This window comes from Quercus suber, unplaced genomic scaffold, assembly GCF_002906115.3.
Source record: "Quercus suber isolate HL8 unplaced genomic scaffold, Cork oak 2.0 scaffold_95, whole genome shotgun sequence".
Lineage (NCBI taxonomy): Eukaryota > Viridiplantae > Streptophyta > Magnoliopsida > Fagales > Fagaceae > Quercus > Quercus suber.
In genome coordinates, this window is record NW_027069560.1 from 821,397 (window position 1) to 842,586 (window position 21,190).

The 21,190-nt window shown below is 33.6% G+C and overlaps 1 long non-coding RNA gene and 1 pseudogene across 1 annotated transcript; one reads left to right on the forward strand and one right to left on the reverse strand.

Moving 5' to 3' along the window:
* Window positions 1-4,225: 4,225 nt before the first annotated feature.
* Window positions 4,226-7,087, forward strand: LOC136068020 (uncharacterized). Its single transcript, XR_010629407.1, has 3 exons — window positions 4,226-4,453; window positions 4,572-4,641; window positions 6,054-7,087. It is a non-coding gene; the product is annotated as an uncharacterized LOC136068020 (long non-coding RNA).
* Window positions 7,088-16,956: 9,869 nt separating this feature from the next.
* On the reverse strand, window positions 16,957-18,431 carry LOC111987340 (7-deoxyloganetin glucosyltransferase-like; annotated as a pseudogene).
* Between the last annotated feature and the right edge of the window lie 2,759 nt (window positions 18,432-21,190).

Consider the following 21,190-nt stretch of genomic DNA (forward strand, 5'->3'; position numbering starts at 1 on the left):
AATGGTTTCTCTTTAATTCTAAAACTCAATCACATGTTATACAAGCATGATATTGAAGACCGCTCTGATACCATTTGTTGGAAAATCTGGTTTTGTTCTAGAATAAAGAACAAGATGTGTACCTTGATGCAATGAATTTCAAAACATAACTTGAGAATACCTTCAATCTTCATCTCAATTCCACATGGTGCCCAAGATGTGTGGTCTCTCAATCAGTCTTTTGTACATAGACTCTCAAAGAAAAATCCTTCTTCTTCTCCTTGTGGAGAAAAACTAGTTTCTTTTCTTTTCATCATTCGTACGTTAAACTATTCTCTTATTAAATAATGACTGATTATCCAATTGGTTAGCTTTTTGGGCCTACCCAATTGGGTTTTAGTTTGTGGCTTGAGATGGGACCAAGGGGAACAAATAAGACTCTAGCTCCAATGGGTCTTGGACATTTCTGTCAACTCTTGACAAGTCTAAAGTTACCATTAATTATATTCAATACTACTATAAGAATATAATTGCACTCTAGGCCTTACTAATAAATTATATCCTGAGATTTTATTATACATACAACTCCTTCATTAAAATATTCGTAGTAATACAAAGTTATGAATGTAGACTGCTACTTTGAAAATTACTACATCTTAATCCTTGAGTACCCGATTTAATCCTTTATGTTATTCATCATATATTTATAAAATCTAATTCCATAAATATATACTTTAGTAACTCCTTACTAAAGTGGTTGGGCCCAACACTCTGAATAACCAAACCTATTAAACTTATCTTAAGGGAATATTTTATATTTTCGTTAAGAGATTATGAATTCTATCTTGAGAATATATGTTCCATCAACACTAAATGCGGCTGCCCAACATACTGAGGTTTTGACCGTAACTTATAGATTTCACTCTTGATATATCAAAGTAACCTACATCTCATGATTAGGTTTGTTATTCTCTCAGGATTTAGAGTTAATATAAATAGAAGTCGTGAGATTTATTATTCATTTGACAGTCGTTAGAAGAATAATAAATCTCACAGCGGTCCAGTTCAATATGTCTTAACTCTTAAAACATATCAATATATCAACTAGAAGTCTCCACTTCCATGATCAAGACAAATCATCTTAGTTGATATGTTATAGTCTTCGCAGATGAAATGCCGAATTTCACCACCGACTACGAACTAAAATTTTGAGTTTACAAAAAACTTGTGATTTACATCTTCTGTGACTTTTCACATAAATCACATACTATGCATCTCATGGACTAAGATAATATCCCATTAGTTCATTTATAGATAGTCTCTAATAATTAAACAAATTAATTATTTATAACATGCCAATAAATTGGATTTTAGGGCATAAACCCCAACACGATCAACCACCATCATTTTTGCTAGGAATTGATGTCGAAGCCGGCGTTTTAGAGGTCGATCTGCCACCATAGTGAAAAGCCCAGCAAACCCAGATCAACCACCATTGTTTTTGTGAGGAATCGATGCTGAAGGCGGCGTTTTGGAGGTCGATCTGCCACCATAGTGAAAAACCCAACAAACCAAGATCAACCACCACCGTTTTTGCAAGGATTGATGTCGAAGGTTTAGATCGAACTACGTCTATAAACCCCAACACGATCAACCACCATCATTTTTGCTAGGAATCGATGTCGAAGCCGGCGTTTTAGAGGTTGATCTTCCACCATAGTGAAAAGCCCAGCAAACCCAGATCAACCACCATTGTTTTTGTGAGGAATCGATGCTGAAGGCGGCGTTTTGGAGGTCGATCTGCCACCATAGTGAAAAACCCAGAAAACCAAGATCAACCACCACCGTTTTTGCAAGGAATTGATGTCGAAGGTTTAGATCGAACTACGTCTATTCTCTCTCAAAATTTGCTTTATAGGTTTTGTTTTATTTTTGTAGTTTTGGGTTGTGGATTGATTTGATTTTGGTGGTGGTTGTAGATTGGGGCTTGTAGTGGTTGTGGTTTCTGAAGAAGGTTGCGGTGGTTGTGGGTTCCGATTGTGGTTGTGATGGGCCCAGATGGTTATCGGTCTATTATCTGAAGCTCTTTGCCTTGTAGCATCTAGGATCTTAGTTTGGTGAGCACGCGTGGATGGGAGTGTGTTTTGGGAAAGAAGAGTGTTTGATTTGTTTTGTGTTTTGTTTTTTATAAAAAATATGTTAGAGTAACGTCTAAAAGGGAGGTGGGTTATGGAATATTAACAGAGTGAAGCACATGTGGAAAAAGTGTCAAAAATGAAACCACGGGTGGGTAAGTTAAATTTGATGCAAACCACAGGTGGGTAAAGTGTAATTTTCCCTAAAGATTAATTGAAGATGAAAGCGAGATCAAATCAATTACAACCAAGACCCAAATTGGAAACCAGCGTGCTCCTCCTTAAAGCCTAGACCCAACCCAACGTAACCACCTCGTGCTCCTCATCAAAACCCTGACCTAACCCAACGTTGTGCTCCTCCTCAAAACCCATACCCAACCCAACGCAGCCACCTTGTGCTCCTCCACAATCACCACCGAAGCCATCATGTCCCAAAGCTACCTCTAATTTGAATTGGAGTGTCGATTTGAACTGGAGTGTGAGAGATGGGAGAAACAAGGACAGAATAGAGAGAGAGGCATAAAGATCGTGAGAAATAAATTAATGTATAGATAAGAAAATTTTGCCTTCAGCATTCTTTTTCTCATACATTAAGTTATGGATGTAAGTAAATTTTGCCTTTTTGTATTCTTTTCTTTTGAGAGTGTTACAAAAATATATTTTGTGATTTATTGGAGTTCTTAAGCCAAGTTTCTAAATTTTTATAAATAGCATCTTTTGATCTTATTTTCTTTTGTTTTTGTGTTTATTTTTTTTCCCCTTGTTTTGGGAGGAGAGAAACATAAAAGGAAAAAAAAAAAAAAAATCTCAGTTACCTCTATTTTTAATGAATGTGGGTTACGGGAGATAAACAGAGCTTACCTTAAGTAAGTAAAGTGATGCTTTTCAAACAACATGTAGACAAAGTGATTTCAAGCCAAACTACAAGTTAGTTTATTGTAATTACCCCATAATTTAAATATATGAATTAAATTATGATAAGGCTAAGACACATTGGATAATCCAAAATGTGGAGAAAACTGGGAGTGGAAAAGCTTAATTTGTTGGACTGACGAAAATATCCATGTGCACTTGCACATGGGTTTTGTCCCATTGCTTTTTCTTTTTTTTTTTTGGCTCAACTTTCTATGGCTTGTGCAATTTATTAAAAGAAAAAAAATTGAAGTGTCCATACATAATTTTTTTAATAAAAAATATGTTTACTTTTTTCTTTTATTTAATAGGGATATAATTGTAAATTTATATCAACTTCATTTTCCATTCTCTCATTTTTCTTCTTTACTAAACAAATAAGTTTTCCATTTCTCCACTTTTCCATCCTTTCAACTAAATACAAATGAGAGAAAAGTAAATCTTTTCTGTCCCCTCCTCATTTTCTATCCTTCCATTTTTTTGCTCTTCTAACCAAATAGACCTTAATAAGCAAGAGGATACATGGACTTGGGCCAGAACAAACTCTAGTGAACTTTGAGTAAAATCAGCTTATTAAGATTTAGCGGTCTACAGATCCTAGAAAAGGACAATCAGGCCAGGGTAAAATTTGGAGGTTAAAAATCAATGGAAACCTCAAGATGCATTTATGGAGGATTGCAGCAAATGTATTCCCTACTTGGGATTGTTTAGTCACAATATGAATTGACTAAGCAATTAAACTTGTCATTGCTGAATGATTTGGTTTGGATATTGCTGGAATGTGAAGACTGTTCCGATTCAGTTTCAAGATGTTCACTACAAACAATATGAGCTGTTTCGACCCTTTTTTTTCAAGGGTTACTAAAATTTGTCCAAATATACACTAAATTATGACTATTACTAGGTTTATCAAGGACCTTCAAAATAATTAACACAACCCTTGAAATAAATATATAAAAAAGTGGTTAATTTTGTCACTAAAATGTAAATCCTCTTAAATTCATAACCCCTAATAAAAATACCCAAAAAAAAAATTTCAACCCTTGAAAAAAATTTCAAAAAACTATTTAAAAAAACAAAAAAATATGCTATACGATAGCCTGAAGCTAAAAAAAAAAAAGGGAGTAAAAAACTAAATAAAATACCCAACCTTCCTTTAAAAAAAAAAAAAAAAAAAAAAACTCTCCGTCTCTCATATATCACAGGCTCTCTCTCTCTCTCTCAGACCTCTCACTGTCTCATTTTCCCCAAATACAAATCTAAGCTCGGTAATCGTGGAAATCACATAGCATTCAAGCTCAAGTTCGTGATTTCTTCGTCTGTGTCTCTTTGTATCTCTTAATCTAACCTCGGTGTTCTCTTCGTGACTTCGTCTCTCTCGGTCACGGTGTGTTTTCTTCGTCTCTCAATTGCATTGATAAGAATTGGTATTGCCTAATCACAAACCCTAATTTCTTCTTTGAATTTTTGTGTTTCTTTGTTTTCTCCCACTTTCTCGTAGATTTTCACCACATTTCTTTGATTTTCCTTTCGCACGTTTCTCAGAAAACTCAAAAATCGAAGGTTTCCTCTCATCTCGACTCCAGCACCGCTGATTCCACTAGTTTGATTACAGGTTCTACTCTCTCTTATGAAATGCTCATTGTTGATTGTTGATTGTTGATTTTGAAATTGGAAAATTCTCTGTACCTATTGATTGTTGATTTGTAAGGTTGAATCTGTGCTCTATTCTGAAGTAATTATTTAATTTGCTCCTTCAAGCTTCATATTCTTTGATTTTTGGAGATTTTTTTGTGTTTGTTTATCAATTTGATTTTTCGGGGATTTCCCGCGCTTTTGGATGATTACCTATAACTTCTGCTCCATATTTTTTTAATTAAATACGAAATTCAAATAATTATTTAATTAGATCATCCAAACTTTGTTTAAATCTAGGAGATTTTGCTGTATTTGTTTATACGATTTAACATTTCACGAATTTCCTGCGTTTTTTGAAGCACTACCTATAAGTACTTATACCGCTGCGATTGCGATTGCGACTGCGGTTTTTTTTTTTTTTTTTTTGTTAATTACAACCATAATTAACAAAAATAGAAAGAAGTTCTGTAACTTCTCATGGTTTAGCAAAAGAGTACTGAAGCCATCGATCTTTGAATTCAATGAAAGAAGCTTTCAAAGGGGCTTCAAGGCTTATTCAGGCTTATTGAGTTACCTGTCAGCAGATAGGAATGAGCTTCAGCTAAGGCAATTGCAGGCATGTTAAAGACTGCTTGGCAATGCAGCCTTTGAGGCAAACCATTTGTGGTATAAGTACATAAAATCCTCTGCAATACCTGTCATCCAATTTTTTATATTTTAATTGTGAAAGACACTGATGGAGAATCCATATATTTTAATTGTGAAATGGGCAATGAGTATATAGGGCCACGATTGTTCTGTTCTATGTTATCAAATAGTGAGATCATACTGCATATATGCTATGAAGTTAGTTACACATGGTATAAAGATAACAATCAAAGCAAAAATATGTAACAAGAGCAAAGTTAAAAAGGAAATTACATGATTAGTACAATGACCAAGCATGTATTTGAACAATCACATGTGATTTTCCATATCCACTAGGATAAATTTACCTAGTAGTTTGATAGTACGCTGCAAGAGATTTTGATATTGAGATTACCTGTGTACTTGTGGTTGTACAAGAAGATTTCACATTTCTTTATCATAAAAGAAAAAAATTGGACTTTATAGCCTAAAAACACAATGTAGATACTGAACTACTTGGATTTGTGCAATGACTGGTTTTGTTGAAGACTCTGTATGAAATATGCCCATGTTCTTTTCTTTGAATGGTTATGCAATTTGCTGTTGTTTGCTGTAATTATAAACTTCTGTCTGCCTTTGGTTTCATTTTTTTAGAACAAGGAATTATTTCAAGATTTGGCTCCTTCCCTGTGGAATTCTTTTGGTACTATTGCTGCACTTATATGGGTGTGCCTAATTAATTTATGTTTTTTTTTTTTTTAGAAGAGAGAATTATTTCAAGATTTGGCTCCATTGTTGTGGAATTCTTTTGGTACTATTGCTGCACTGTTACAGGTATGCTCTTTATAATTGTCAATTTATTCTCATTGGTTTTATTTTTTGCTCTCTCTTTCTCTCTCAACCTGTTTTTCACAGTTGTCATAAATACATTTATCTTAGCATCTTATGTATTTGGGATTTTGACAAAATATGTTTTGGTTTTCTGTATTTTAGATATGATTTTTTTTTTTTTTTGGTCTTTTATTCCTCCCTCACTGTGGACATTACTTGCTTAATCTCGTAGAGTAAAAATGTAGGTTGCAATTGTTGCTGTTTATTATTAAATCTTTATATATAGGTTGCAATTTGTCAATTTATTCTCACAAGTATTTCAGTTTTAAATTGACCTTTGTCAACGGCGTTTTCCCCATAAAAGTAGTCAGTGGCGACTCTAGGATTATTTTTAAGGGGGGTCAGTAAGAAATATAAATTATACAAAATTTTAAATAAAAAAGAACTTGAATATATCAACATCACCCAAAAAAAAAAAGACATGAAGTTTTACAATTGCTTTATACGATGTTTCATATTTTGAATTTGTTGCATGATATCTTCATTATTAATCCTACAAACTATATCTCTTTCAATGTACACAAACAAGCAATCATTCTTCAATTGATCTCTCATTTTATTGATTTATTTCAATTTTTTTAAGATCTAAGTGAATTTTTTCTAAGGTTTAAGATTAACAAATTTCTACTTTTGTTGTTAGGCTTATTAATTTTTTTCCAAATTTTATATCAAATTGGTTTGTGATTGTTTTTTTTTTTTTTTGGTGTTTGTGTTTGTGTATGTGGGTTTAAAAAGACCAAGATATTGTTAAAAGAATTATATTCAAACTTATTTTCAACTGGGCTTAAAAAAAATATAGGACCAAGGTGTTCAAAATTTTATTCTAGGTGTCAAAACCAAAAAAGAGAGTATATAATATATATATATATATATATTTTTGGTTTCAGTACAGGGGGTTCATTTGAACCCCCAATTGTCTTTTTTCAAAGGAGTTTGCTGTCTTTCATTTAGCTTATGCTTATCTTTTACTATTGATTTTTAAGGTTGCTTATAGTTAGTTTATGCCAAAAATTCACTTTCTTTCTTTGAATGAATAAACCTGAAGTGGGTGAGTTTTGAACAAGAAAATTTTGTACATTGAAATATTTGCTAAGGCCGAAACTTTATGGGTATAACTATTAAGGCAAGGGAAAATGACGATTTTTCTCTTTGTACTAGGGATGACATTGATGGGTCTAAATAAACTATAAATAACTGAATAGGGAATGGGATGGGGAATTTCCCAATGTGAAATTAGTAGTTCTAATGGGTTAGGAAATCTGAAACTTTTTTGAGTTATCTACACTTTCCCAGACATTTACTTGTTAATTGTATTTGGGTAATATTGGTTTGGAATTATGTAAGGTGAAAATTGAAGGTTATGGTTGTGGTGAGAAGTGGGTGGGTGATCTTTCAGTGACTTGGTGCTTGACTTTGGAGTTTGAACGCCATGGTAACGGGGAAGGGATGATATTTTAGATTGTTATTGGTTTAATTTTGAGGATATTGGGAGTGGGTGTAAGGAATTTAAGGGCTGTCTAAGAGCTTGGATGAGGAGACACGTTGACCTTATATATTTAATTATCAAATAATTTTATCCTTATTGCTCATCTTTGTTTAATCTCACAATAGTTTCAGATTTTGATTCCCATATTGTGGTCAGATATAATTCTACTAACTTTAGGTCCATTCTTTTGCAACATACCAGCGGAATGGTTTTGAAAGAATTTTGTATTCATAAAAAATTGTGCATTTAGTCTACCTTCATTGGTCATTTGGATTGGATCAATGTTTAAATTAACTATACTGTTCTTCTCATTTTTTTTTTTTTATAAATTTTTTCCTTAGAATTTTTTATAATCAATTTATCACTAGAGAGTAGAGAGCTTCAGTTGTGTCAGTTTCAACTTTCAAGAATACCCTTTTGTCTATTCTCTTTCTTTAACCCCCACACACTAACTCTCTTTCTCTCTCTGTCTCTCTGAGCAGGTATTGGCTGAGGGCAAAGCTTGGTCTAGAACAGCAATTCTGAACAGGCCTTCGGTTCTCAATTGTCTTAGTACTGCAATGGTGTGTGTCTTTTACTAGATACTCTTTGTTACCCTGTGTGCGTGTTTGTGTTTTTGGCTATTGGGTTAGCACCCAATTTGTAAAGATTGGCTCAGTTGAAAGATTTGTTTTTTGGGTCTTTGTTTTTAATTTTTTATGGTGTTTGGTTGAGAATCATCATGTTTAACTGGGTTTATTCCAATTGTGTAATATCCCGTATCTGTGTTGTTATATACCCTCCATTTGGTTCAATTGAAAACATTACTTGGGTTATTGTTTTTATGGTGTTTAAATTGACAACTCTTATCATGCATAGTTATATGGCTTGAGTTTGCTCCGAGTAAAGCTAGAGACACAACCAAATTCACAACTAGTTGAGGTGGCAAATTATAATTTGTACATTACAACTTCCAAACTCAACTGTTGTGAAAAAAGTTGTAGACTTATTGTTTCTCTCTCTACTCACTCTAGTGATAATTTGTAGTAATTTTTTTTTTTTTTTTTGGTGTATATATATATATTTGTGCATGATTGTGGGTTTTTTTTTTTTTTTTTTATAGTGATAATTTGTAGTAATTTTTTTTTTTTATTTTTTTTTATGTATATATATATATATTTGTGCATGATTGTGGTTTTTTTTTATTATTAATAAATAAAATCTTATTTTGAGGGTCAAGAGCGCCCTTAAATAACCTTATTTATCAAGGGTTGTAAATGTAAATTTTTTAAACCTTGGTAAAATGTTATTTAAGGGTCTCTTGACCCTCAAAATAAGATAGAGCATTTGTTTTGAGGGCCACGAAGGCCTTCAAATTTTTTTTTTTTCGACGGTATAAGTTTCGAAGGTTATAAGGGTCAATTGGACTCTTAAAATAATTTTTCTCAATATTTTTTAATACATTTTTCAAGGGTTTCGACCCCTGAAAAAAGTCATATATGTTGTAATGGTTGCTGAGTTAACCATAGCTCTAATATTCCTTCTACCATAATTAAACTTATCATTTGTGCAAAAGAAAGACCTCACTCTATCCGGAACTTAGATTTTAGATTAAATTTGGAAGCTAAGAGAGCAAGACATGTTTGGAAGCACATTCAAGATCGATTCCAGTTGATGATGAGGGGAATATAAAAACTTGCCTAAGAACATGCTAGCCCTAGACAAGTTCATTACCTCAATTCTGAATCCCAAGATGTAGCTCGGTGGTCTAAGCCACAAAAAGGTATAGTCAAAAAGGTATATATAGTAAAAGTCGAAATGTGATGATGTTGTTGCTAACGATTTTTCAATGCTTGCCGATTTTGCTAGAGAATAGACGGGCATTGGTGTTTGCTAGTTCAGAGGAGGCTTACACAAATATCCCTATCCAAGCGGAATTAGAAGCAATCTATTGGACCTTGAACATGGCAAAAGAATAGAGTTTGGATAGTATTTACGGTTGAGGGTGATGCCAAATTTGCCACTGAAGCTCTTGTGCAGAAGTCGATAGATTGTCTCTGTGAATCTTTCATCTTGTCTTTTATTCATATTTTGAAATTTGATCTATATTTGGACCATAGCAGGACACTTTGATGTATTATTTATGTTATGAATAAAATTTATTATAATTTTATAAAAAAATACAAATTAAAATACACCAAATCTACTGAATAATGAATAATTTGATGGCTATCACCATTGTACCAGTTTGCCGTCAATTCAATGTTCATTCCACCACACCATAGACATCAAGGCAACTCTCACAATTTGTTGACTTAAGCAATTGTGAGTAACCAATGTAAACGGTGGATCACACAAGGAATAAAATGTTGACTACTAACAATCTTATAAGGCAGCAAGCTATGAAAATGGGGTGTGATTGACTGTGTCTCGGGAATTATTCTTTTAAAGCAAATAACGTGAAACTAACGTCATGATTTTTATTTACACTTGCAGGTCGGCAAATCTTGTACTAAAAAAAAAAGTTAAAACCCATTCATGATTCGCTGTCCAAATGCTAGAAGACTAGAACATACATTTTAAACTTCATGTGGAAACTTTCTAATAGTCAGAAAAACTACACGAGTATTGTTAGAGAAGTTGAGAACAAGAGAATGTGATCGCCCTTTCCTTCTTTTCGAAAATAGTTAAAATACTGGTAGTACAGTTTAATGTCAAATCCAACAAGTAGTTGCACGTACATGATGAAGATAATTAACAAAGTAATTCTTGTGCCACACCAAAAGGTACAACATTGGCCACAACTCACTCATATGCCCCACATAAACTCATTGTCCCCCCTCCATCGACCATAACTCGTCATATAGGTGAGTTGTGACCAATATTGTGCCTTTTGGTGTGGCAAAAGAATTTTTCTAATTAACATGTTATTGTAATAGTTGTCATAACTCTTTCTTTAACCCAAATAGTTTAGATTTATCTATAAAATAAGAGATTTACTAATGTGTGCTCTTAGGGCATATATTAGTAAACTATATTAATAAATTTTTTATGAGAAAACAAAAAATTAATTTACCGTTTTGACAGTTTTTTTAATTTCCCATAAAAATTTTCTCAAAATAGATAGTTAATGCGTACTCTAAGGACACATATTAACCGAACCCATAAAATAAAAGTAAAATAAAAAAAATTCAGCTCAAAAAAAGAAAAACAAAAACAAAACGAAAACAAAATAGTTCAGCTTTTTAAGTTTGTAACCATTGTTTTATATTGTAATTTTTTTATTATCATTTGTCTGGCGAGATCAACGGAGATGGTTGATTTTCGTCGTCCTGTACGCCTTTTAAGTACGTACTAAGAACTCAGTCATGAATCTACTTCCTCCTTTTTTGCCTTGTTGTCTTACAACATTACCCAAATAAAGGGTTTGATTCATATAGATCTACTATTTCAGATCTCATATTTATTCACGCAACAAAATGTGAACATTCTTGTATTATTTGTGAATATATACGTGAAATAATTGATATAAATAAATGTGAAATAATACTTTTTCCCCAACTAAATAATAGGAAAAAAAAAAAAACATAAAAGTTCGGGTAAAATGTATAACACATCCCTGAAATTTGGGAATTTTTAAATTTTATGTTTTAACGTTTTAGAATTTGAATTTTATACTTTGAAGTTTTATACTATTTTGGTCATTAGCCCCTCTATTAGTTTTATGTTGATGTGTCCCTTAAATGTCATGTAAGCTTATGACGTATGTTAATTGATTTAATTTGGGTTTAATTATTCTTCATCAAATAAAATAGCCTAAAAATTTTAAATAATTAAAATTAAAACATTTTTTTTAAATATTTAAAATGAGAACTAAAATAAATATATATTTTTTTGTTTCATTCTCTTAAACATTTTCTATGGACTCAAACAAACAAAAATTTCTCAACATCAAATCCAACTAATACAATATCAGTTTCTGTACAATAACACAAAATAGGTTCAAACTTCAAATAATAACAACAGAAAATTGACCACCAAATGCAAGGAATTATTTGAACAGGGGAATGGGAAGCACATGGGTGTCATGGAGGAAGCATACCTTGTTACGGGAGTATACTTCCTCCCACTAACAGCTGTGTGGGTCCCACTAGCGGTGAGTGTGAGGAAATATACACCAGTAACAGGGTGTATTTTTCTGGGTGTCAGGAGAATTGCACAGGAAATATTTTCTCCCTCAAATCATGTTCCTACGTCACCCTCTCCTACATTGAGGTCATTGAAGATGAGGTAGCATATTTTTCTGTTAAAAAAATTCTAAAGACCATAATATTTGTGCCGCAATTTTGTCACGAGTTTAGCTTATTTTGGGTACTTTTTTAATTAAAGATGTTTTTTTGTTCTCAATACACAATCATAAGTGGTAATGAATTTTTAATCTCTATCTTTTATTTAGTTAATGACAAATTTTAATTAAAAAAATATTAAATATATATCAAAACTTTTGTCACAGTTTTGATACATCGGTGAGTCAATATAAAATTGAAAGCAATATTAATCACTTACATGCCGTCACACATAAAAATGTGCCCTAAAAGTTGTGGTCCTAGTCTCCTAGAATTACTTTTTTCTTCTTCCCGTTGATGCGCAGCTTCACAGTACCTTGCATTCACACTTTCCAATTCTCCATCACCGTCATGAGCGAACTCAATGGTTGGGCATTTGTCAATGTTAGCATAAGACGTGCGTGTGAAATTTTGAAAGCTCAACAACAAAGCTTAAGCTGCCTTATTTTCAGGACCCTCCAAGGGACGTTATCAATATAGTTTGGGCAATCAATGACCAGGGGCGGAGCTAAAAATTTTGATTTGGGAGGGCCAAGTTGTGATGTTAATATATTAGTGAAGACAAACCTCTACACATGCACACACGCATATAAATTAATTTACTAAGAGAATTTATCATTTTCTAAATTTTAATGAGTATATATAAAAGTCATGTATTTCTTCTATTAGACAAATACAAAAATTTATCATTTTTTATATAGTTTAATTTGTTAAACCTCTTAAATTATATTATTTTAATATAATTTCTCTTTCGTTTAAGAGTACCATTGAAATGACTCAAAATTTGGGGGGGCAACTTCAATTTTTACATGTTACATCTTTTAAAATGTAAATAATATAAATACTATAAAATCATTTTTTAAAATTTTGCCCCCCCACCCTTATGTGTGGCTCCGCCACTGTTAATGACACACATCCAAGTATCAATTGGGAGCTGTTTGTAGTGACAGCTTGGAGCCTGTGGAACAATAGGAACAAGGTATGTCATGGTGAACAAAGCAAGAGACACGATGCGATTGTGAGGGAGGTAGCTGCATATTGGAAGGAAGTTCGGGAGGTTAAGCAAATCCAAGAAAGACCTTCCATTCCTGCAAAACCTCCTTGGACTCCTCCCAATCGGGGATGGTTTAAAGTTAACACGGATGAAGCTATTTTTGAAGACTTGGGGTGTTGTGGGATTGGGGTGGTTATAGGAATGAGAGGGGTCAACTGATGGGAGCCATGAGTAAGAAACTTGAGCTGCCTTTGGGTGCGTTGGAAGCTGAAGCTAAAGCTATGGAGGAGGGAATGCTACTTGCTTGGGACTTGGGGCTGAAAGAGATCATTATGGAATGTGATTCGAAGCTGGTGGTGAAGGCCCTTGGTGATCAAAGTTTGCTGCAAAATTCCATACAGAAAGTAATTGAAGGGATAAAAGAGGGGCTGAAATGCTTTACGGCGTGGAGGGTAACACACATTCGCAGGAGTGGGAATGCTACTACTCATATCATGGCTAGGAATGCCAAACTGTTGAACCGGTGTAATATTTGGGTAGAGGATACTCCACCCATAATAGCTGATCAACTTCAACGTGATATTATGGAATGTGATTCGAAGCTGGTGGTGAAGGCCCTTGGTGATCAAAGTTTGCTGCAAAATTCCATACAGAAAGTAATTGAAGGGATAAAAGAGGGGCTGAAATGCTTTACGGCGTGGAGGGTAACACACATTCGCAGGAGTGGGAATGCTACTACTCATATCATGGCTAGGAATGCCAAACTGTTGAACCGGTGTAATATTTGGGTAGAGGATACTCCACCCATAATAGCTGATCAACTTCAACGTGATGTAACCTGTTTGAACGTTTTTTCTTTAAATGAAATCTAGTTACATGTTGTTTATCAAAAAAAAAAAAAAGTCAAACCTCAATCTTCGCGACGTATCTTTATATATAACTAGTAAGGGTTGCATGTGCCAGGCACGTGTTGCCCTTGAGGGAGAAAATTTAATATAAAATCTTTTTTTGAAGTAGTATTAAACTATATATTTAAATTTAAAATAGTTATTTAACATATGACTATTTATTTAGTATGATAATCTCTTATGATAAGGTATTTGGTATCAAATGTAGGGATGACAATGGAGTCGGGTGAGGCTGAAGGATGGGGTCTTCATCCCTGCTTCGTATGGTTTTGTCTTGCTCCATCCCTACCCTAGCCCACTTGAAGGAGAAAACTTTTTCACTCCATCCCCGCCCCTTGGGGCCCCGAGAAGCCCCGCCCCACCTTGTAAAACTCTACTTTTTGTTAACTTGCCTTACAACTAGTATAATTTTTTTAATGAAACCTATTTCATTAATAAAAATTAAAAATATACTGTGCGTGTCGCAAATGAGGCCAATGGGCTCAGCCCCACTTGGGCTCACAACTTATTTGTTTGTTGGGCTGAATTTCCTACTATGGGTAGTTCTACAACTAAGGACCCAATGAGATCACTTTTCTCCTTCTCGGCAACACAATCTTTCCTCCAACTCCTCTCGGATTCTCTGTTTTTCTTCTCTATTACCCCTGTTCTCTTTCCTCTCCTTTTGTGACCAACCCCCCTTTCTTATCCTTCCCTCTTATTTATAGTGCTCAGCTCAGGCGTAGGTTATCAATGCTCTCATGTTTGTGCAACAGAGGGTCCAGTAGGATTTTCTCTAAGTGGGAGGTTAGGTATGGGTGGATTTGGGACTTGGTTCCCACCTTCGTCGGTAGCTCAGAATGCTACTACTCATATCATGGCTAGGAATGCCAAACTGTTGAACCGGTGTAATATTTGGGGTAGAGGATACTCCACCCATAATAGCTGATCAACTTCAACGTGATGTAACCTGTTTGAACGTTTTTTCTTTAAATGAAATCTAGTTACATGTTGTTTATTAAAAAGAAAAAAAAAAAAGTCAAACCTCAATCTTCGCGACATATCTTTATATATAACTAGTAAGGGTTGCATGTGCTAGGCACGTGTTGCCCTTGAGGGAGAAAATTTAATATAAAATCTTTTTTTGAAGTAGTATTAAACTATATATTTAAATTTAAAATAGTTATTTAACATATGACTATTTATTTAGTATGATAATTTCTTATGATAAGGTATTTGGTATCAAATGTAGGGATGACAATGGAGCTGGGTGGGGCTGAAGGATGGGGTCTTCATCCCTGCTCCGTATGGTTTTGTCTTGCTCCATCCCTACCCTAGCCCACTTGAAAGAGAAAACTTTTTCACTCCATTCCCGCCCCTTGGGGCCCCGAGAAGCCCCGCCCCACCTTGTAAAACTCTACTTTTTGTTAACTTGCCTTACAACTAGTATAATTTTTTTAGTGAAACCTATTTCATTAATAAAAATAAAAAATATACTTAAAATTATAACTAAATTCATCCCATCAAATTAAATCAATTTTTAGAAAAAATTGAATAATATATCCAAGTGTTTAATAAGACAATCATAAAAAATTAAAAAAAAATTTAAAAAAAAACTCATAGTATAATACATAACAAAATAAAGGCAGAGAACCACATTGAATAGAATAAAATAAGCTAATATTGATATGTTTGTTTAAATAGTAGGGTTTTAGAGTATGAAAAATTTACAATTATAACCCTTAGCAACGCGGGGCGAGGCGGGGACGGGGAGGGATGGGGCGGGGTGGGTATAAAAAATCTAAACTCATCCCTGCCTTACCTCATGGTGCGGGACTAAAATCTTACCCCATCCCCCCATCATCTTTGTGGGGGTGGAGAAAACCCGTGCGGGGTGAAGTGGGGAGAGGCGGGTTAAGCAAGGCGGGGAAAAATTGCTATCCCTAATCAAATGATATCATGTCAGCGGTATCAAAACCTAATAAGTATAAAACATGTCAGCAAAAAATAACTAACCCTCTAACAATTGAAAGAGATGTGTTAGTGGGTAGTTATTTTTGTAAACATGTCTCTCATTTATTGAATTTTAATATAGATGATGTGGTATCATTTAATACAAAATACTTCTTCATTTCTCAGAACCTATTTACTAAAGATAGTGTCTACTCACAAAAATAATTCTACTAAGAATGATAACAAATGTCGTCACCCAAACGGGTCTAGTTTAGGTTCAAATTTTTCCAAAAACGGCCCGAACTCGGACCCGACCCAACCCGGTTATATATAATATTATAATTACTAAAATACACTCATATATATATATATATATATATATTTATACTGTTATAAACCCTAAATTTCTACTCTTCACTTCATTTCAGCTCATAGCAGCCCGCCTCTCTCTTCAGCTTACTCCCTCTCACTCACACACTCACAAATCACAATCTCACTCACTCTCAATCTCACCTTTGGCCAACTACCTAACCTCTCACTGCTGGTCCATCTCTCGCTACCGTACCAAGCTTTCGTCACCGTCCCAAGCTCTGTCAGTGTCACCGCTCTCCCTCAAGCGACCTCGCTGACAAGCATCTCAAGAGATCAAGCACCTTTCCTCACGGACCTCACCTCGCCGGACCCTCGTCCACCTCACAAGGCCGGCCACAACTCTCTTATCTTTCTCTCCTCGTTGTGAACTCAAGCTTTTGCACTGAAAATCATTCATCTTGTTCGAAGAATCAAATTTGTATTTTCTAGTTTAAGTGCTATTTTTATTGAATAGGATCAGCTTGTTTGATTTGATTTTGTAGGGTCTATATGTTAATTCTTGTTTTACTTTTGATGTGGGAAAATTTTGCAATGAAAAAAAAAGGGTTTCCGATCTGTTCAGATTTGGATTTTCTTGAGTGTCCCCTACTGTTTGGTTGCTGAGAAAATCAGTATCATGTATCAGGAAAACTTTTTTTTTTTTTTTTTTTTGATTGGGCAACGGAATGGGCCCTAAAGTGGCATGGCCTGACAGGGCAGGTCTGAGCCCCGGGAAAAAAATCTGTTTAGTAATTGGGTCGGGTTCGGGTCGCGGGTCCTAGCCTGCGGGTTTGGTCCGAGTATTAAAAAACTTGGCCCGAACTTGACCCACTGCCATTCCTAATTCCACACACCCAAGTTCTTCTTTGCATAGATTTGAACCTATAGATTTCAAGTTATAGTCCTTAATTTGATCTTCAAGCAACACAAGTGGTCCAATGGTGTATATAAGAGAAAGCGTGGAGGATAAAGCATCCAACACATCCTGTTCAAAGGGGTCAAATGTGTTCAAAATGATAGTTGAAACTCTTGGAGTTCTCTTAGATTCATGGATAAGGAAATTAAGCATGATGTCATTCTCATCTATGGTTCTAATAAAACTTGGAAGATCCTTAAGGCGAATATTTTTCATCCCAGGAATCCAATCTATTTTAGATTCCAATTATCCATTTGTTAGATAGTTGGCATTTGTAAATCAGATGGGATTGACCATTGTGAATATCATACTCCAATTAAAATACTAAGAACTGGCATGCAAATTTTCAAATTAAAAAAAAAAAAAAAAAAAAATTAAAAAAGAAAAAAGAAAAACCTTTATAATTTGATAGACGTAGGCTGTAATTGGCATAGAGAAAATGCTATTGTTGATCTCCCATCCCATGTACATCTCTTTAGTATGTTTGATTTTAAATTAAACCTAACATGTACACTAATTAAATGAGAGATTAATAATTTAGACGAGAGAGGGATGTGTACACATTAAATAACAATGTCTATGTAAGTATATATGATGATGTAAATTTAGGAGGTTATCCCTATTTATATCTCTCAATTTCCTTCCATTTTTATTCATATATAAGATACGTGTTATTTAAAAAAAAAAAATCAATAATCATCCAAATCCATGTAAACGCATAAAATAAAGCTTAAAAGATACGTGTAATACCTATTAAAGCTTAAAAGAATTTTAAAAATTAAAATGGTCCGCGGATATTTCCCACAAAATTATACCTTTGAGGGGCATCAAACCTCGTTCAACTAGATGGCGATAATGCATATAGCTCGAGAAGCCGCAAGCGCTAGGTGTCCAGAAAAGAACACATGGAATTCTGAACTTGTCAGCAGCATCAAGAGTGAAGGACATACAACCAGCTGCGACAATAGAGGTAACAGGATGCACATTCGAAGACGAAGTGTCGTTGAGTTTGGTAATGAGGCCACAAAGTGGGACTAGGCAAGTTTTTGGGAGGGATTCAGCAAGAGAGGGAATGTCTTGGCTGACATATGCGTCTGACGTTGGGAGTCCATCAGGAATAGTTTCAAAGTTAAAGCCAGGGAAGCCATCAAAGGAGTTGGGATGGGACCTCTAGATCTGAGTAGGCGTTTGTGGTTGTACTCTGTATTAACAAAAGTTACATGAAAACCTTTATGGTGGAGGAGTTTTGCTAGCTTGAACTTTGGGTTTATGTAACCTTGAAGTGGGATTGGGACGCAAACTACATGAGGTTTAACATCTGCGCTAATGGAAACCATCTCTCTTTTTCTCTCTGCATCTGAAATACACTGAGGATGGACAGTTTTTGAAGAAATTTGGATAAAGTCCAGGCCTTTACATAGGACAAACTACGAACATAACAAAGCTTTTACTCTCGTTTTATTATCATAAAGAGATAATTTTACTTTGTCAATAGAATTATAGAAGAGACAATATTAAGTCAATAACATGCCCTACCTAAACTCAGAACGGTAAAGAAAGAGATAATTGTTATAAATAAAAAATAAAATAAAAAAAGGAGTGAAAGAAAGAAATAATGTAAAACACTAGCTTACCTATGATTTTATTGTGAAATATAGTGTGAAAATGTTGTGAAATTTATTATGTCAGTATAAACAATATATATGCAAGCTAATATAATATATTAAAATAAAAAAGAGCACAAATTGTTGACAAAAAAAAAAAAAAAAAAGTAATGAACAGTACATATTGAATAAACCAAAAGTACTGTAGTTTTTACACATTCACTCAACAAGTGTCACAATATTTTCACAAAATATTTATTTTTCGGTTGTGGTTGGCCACAGTTTCATATTAATTTTATTATTTATTTTGACCTATAAGAAATGACACTTTAGTAATTATGAAAATATTGTGAAATTTATTGTGTCAGTATAATAATATATATTTCAGTTCATATAAATATTTAAAAGAAAAAAAATACAAATGGAAGACTGAAAAAAAAAAAAAAATGTTGTAGCTACACAAACCAAAAATACGGTAGCTTTTACACATTTACCCAACAAGTGTCACAATATTTTCACAAAACATTTATTTTCAGTTGTAGTTGGTTACAATTTCATATTTTATTATTGTATTTCAACATATAAGAAATTGACACCTCAATAATTGTGAAAATATTATGAAATTTGTTGTATCAGTATAACAATATATATACCAGTTCATATAAATATTTTAAAGAAAAAATACAAATGGAAGACTAAAAAAAACGTTGTGACAATTTGTTGTGTTCATAGACTTTTTTTTTTTTTTTGGTTTAGTCAAATTTGGTGGGCAAAAATTCTTGTTTCATGCACAATTATCTTTTGTTGATTTTTTGTTTGTTTTATTTTATTTTTTAGTGCATAGTTTAAAGTGGTTGTCCCAATTAAAATCAATAACAATTTACCACATAGAATTTGTTGTGAAAATATTGTGGATGTATCATTACTCTAAAATAAAATTATAAAATATCATACTAGGACCTGCCATAGCTAAAATAAAGGTATTGAGAAAATATCGTGACATTTATTGTGTTCCTGACTCTCTTTTTTTTAGCCAATTTGTTGAGCCAAAATTCATAGTTTTACGGACAGTTTTCTTGGGCTGACCATTTTTTTTTTTAACACATTGTTTAAAGTAAAAAACACATAGTTTTACCAACAAAAAAGAATTATGGAAAAAAGTATTTTTCCCCTTTATGTTTGGGGTAGTTTCATACCCTCCAATTTTAAAGTTCAATAATTTCTTACTTTATATTTTGTAGACAATTTTATAGTTCCTACTATTACTCTCTTAGTTAAACCCTAAACAAAATCTTATGATTCCTAAAATATTTCATTGTGCAATAACTAAAATGCCTCATTAAATTTTAATATCCCAAAAATTTTCTTCATGTATTTTGAGTTTTATATGTTAGTCATACTTAGAAAGTAAAAATGATGATGTATGGTATTAAATTTGTTACCTAGAGAACAATAATTTATTAGTGGTTTAAATCTTCTAGATTATAATTTTATCTAATAAATACTTAATAACATATGTCTTTTGTTATTTTGTTCTTTTTTTATTTGTTCTCTTTCTTAAAAGGGTGTTCATTAAAAATTAAGTAACCTAAGCATCGGAGTTAGACTCATAAAATAAAATGATAAAGAAGGAAGTATGAATAACAAAATATTCATTGCAAATGGTTGTAGGTATTTAATTTGATGAAGAGTTTCAATTATAGCATATTTCATCATTTATTGCGAAAATTTAGATATTGTGATAATGCTTTATCAAAACTTAGTTGTTAATGCTGAAAGATTTTTTTTTTTTTTTTTTTTTTTTTTTTTTTTTTAACCCAAACCCGACCCTATTCTTTATCGAGCCAAGTAAAACCTGGCCCATTAGGGTCAAGCTGGGCTAGGTACCTGTGGGTTGGGCCGAAATTGCCATCCCTATGTGGAATGGCTAAATTCAAAAGAGCCCAAATCCGTAGTGTATGTAAATTATGGTAGTATAACTATCATGACACCTCAGCAACTCATTGAGTTTGCTTGGGGGTTAGCAAATAGTGAAAAACCCTTCTTGTGGATTATAAGGCCCGATCTTGTTGGAGGTGATTCAACTATAGTTCCTTTTGAATTTGTTACCAAAACTAAAGATAGGGGCATGTTAGCAAGTTGGTGTCCTCAAGAAGAAACCCTAAAGCATCCATCAATTGGGGTTTTTTAACGCATAGTGGGTGGAATTCAACACTTGAGAGTGTGTGTTATGGAGTTCCAATGGTCTCTTGGCTCTTCTTTGTTGAGCAACAAACAAACTAGCGATACTGTTGTGTTGAGTGGGGAATTGGGATGGAGATAGATAATAATGTTCAAAGAGATCAAGAATAAGATAATGGAGTGGAAGACAAAGGCAGAGGATGCGACCAAACATGGTGGTTCTTCATAACAAAATGTGGACAAATTGATTGCTGAAGTTCTTTTAGCTAGAAATGTTTAAATCAAACAAAAAAGACTTTCTAGACTTACTA